The sequence below is a fragment of the Poecilia mexicana genome, unplaced genomic scaffold (assembly GCF_051168715.1).
Source record: "Poecilia mexicana isolate PSO_F unplaced genomic scaffold, ASM5116871v1 scaffold_5, whole genome shotgun sequence".
Classification (NCBI taxonomy): domain Eukaryota; kingdom Metazoa; phylum Chordata; class Actinopteri; order Cyprinodontiformes; family Poeciliidae; genus Poecilia; species Poecilia mexicana.
The window spans coordinates 154,606-156,752 of NW_028263374.1; the positions used below are offsets into that span (position 1 = coordinate 154,606).

A 2,147-nucleotide genomic window follows, 5' to 3' on the forward strand; every position below is an offset into this window, starting at 1 on the left:
AGGTGGATGGTTGTTTGATGGTTGATCAACCGTCAGTTGTTGACCTCAACCAAAAATCAACCATTCTAACTATAATTCAACGTTTATTTACCGTTGTGTGGAATCTGGGCAGTTTGTTGCAGCCCTCATTACCTCCTCATCTCCCCCTACTCCCTCCCAAACCTCCCCCACCCAGCCGCTCCTCCCAACCTTCTCCTCTTTACCCCCTCTCATTCCTTCTTCCCTCCCCCTCCTTGAGCTCTGGGTCAGAACATTGTATTACTAGGTGGGGGTTAATCATGTTTCAAATTAAGCACTACATGTTGAGAACAGTGGGTTGTGATTCCTTTCTGTACATTTTCTTACTTGTCTGTAAATATTATTACTGACTGTGCATAATGTGTTGACACAAAAACATCTACAAGTCTGTACTAGGAGTTGTACAGTCCACCTCCCCAATTTTACACTTGTGGTTTGTCCCAACCAAAAAGCCACTTTGCTGCTGGCTTGTTTGCTACCGGCTTCTGAATTGAATTCTCCGCTGAGCACTTTTATGGTAAGTTTTTCAATATTACTTTGATCTTAAATGTGTTTATTGAAAAATAAGGGCATTGTTTTGTGCCCATAGTAATCCTGGTTATTTTGGGGCAAAACGGATATTTTTAATAATTGAGATCATGTCTCCTTTTGTATTATTTTCATCCTACCCACCACTCCAGGCCTAAGTATGAAATCCTGCGAGATTTTGTGGGATTTGAGTTTTTAAAATAGGGCGGGGCCTATTGTTTGGTCTTGGAGAACATGTGGTGGACAAGGAAGTGTAAGGCTGGCTGGTCCAGGTGGGCTTTAAATTGTTGTGATAGTAATCACTTGTTTTTAACTTTTTATTATGATATGCTTAGGGTCGTGCTTAAATGAGCCTCTGTACCAGAACAGCTGAGTTGGATGATTACATGACCGTCTGCAGCCATCAAGAAGTGCAGAAGGTTGTTAATCATCCACAGATTCAATCCAGGTGAGGCAGAAGGGAAACACTTAACATGTAAGGCAGGTGAAACACTGAACTAAACCTGCTAATGACTGATTCAGTCTGTTGATCCTTGGATTGGTAACTGGTTAAATTGAACTGGACTATTGTTACTTGTGTGGGATCTTTATTAGCATATAGACTCTTTTTAAGGAATTTAATCAACTTATTTGGAAATATTTGTAGTTGATGGAAGATTGAACCAGCTATTTGATGGAAGTTTATTCTGTATAAATTATAATTTTTCCAACTACACTATAAATCACCTTTTGTTTGATTTATTTGTCTCTGGTGTGTTAAATAAACCTGATCCTCCCTGAGTTTTATTGTTAGGTTTTCTGATAAACAGCCCTTTATTTTAAATATTGATTTAATATCAATATCATAAATCCTACACTATACTGCAGCTTGATGGGTAAATGCAGTTGTATATGTAAACATTAAGATAAATATTAATGAAAGATTAAGATATTAATTTAACAGTGAGTGTACATGGGGAACTATATGGTTTGTATTTGTTCTCAGACCTGTAACCAGTACAGTGTTTAATCTTTCATTGTGCTTCAGAACTTTTCAAATGTTTATCATATTTCTAACTGGCACCTTCCTCACTTTTATTTTTTTCAGCTGTTGCTCTGCAGTTTGACCGAAAGCTGACTCTTGAGGACTGCAGCAAAATTGTCAAGAAGTGGCTTCATTACGCACCAGAACGAGAGGAAGACATCACAAGGAATCAAAGTGACGCCAACCAGAGTCAAACTGGGGTTACCACGACTTGTACTGTTTCCCTACTTCATACAGTACAAAGCTTAACTTCATGGACTCTGTTCTTCTGTGGACAACATACTGTTGTTTTGACAGTCAAAAAGGAATCAAATATGTTTAAAGATCTGTCCCTCTTTTCTTAAATAAAATGTTAAATCAAACCCATGTTGTCATTTTTAAACTTTTGTACACAGTTTACGCATCATCTGCCAATAATACAGTGTTTAACACCAGTGAAGAAACTTTTAGTGGCATGTTATGATGTAGACCTATCAGACGTAAAATGTACATAAATCCTTAGCTTTCATTCAATATAAAAACAACCCAAATCTGCATGTACATCCACAGTCAAATGAGTGTTGAATCAACATTGATT

The 2,147-nt window shown here is 37.5% G+C and overlaps 1 long non-coding RNA gene across 2 annotated transcripts; it reads left to right on the top strand.

The window, feature by feature from the left end:
* Positions 1–279: 279 nt before the first annotated feature.
* LOC148159562 (uncharacterized) lies at positions 280–1,932 on the top strand. Of its 2 annotated transcripts, XR_015762795.1 has the most exons (3): positions 280–535; positions 882–994; positions 1,634–1,932. It is a non-coding gene; the product is annotated as an uncharacterized LOC148159562 (long non-coding RNA). The 2 variants fall into 2 exon arrangements; XR_015762794.1 differs by lacking the exon at positions 280–535 and having other exon boundaries at positions 542–994.
* Positions 1,933–2,147: the final 215 nt, after the last annotated feature.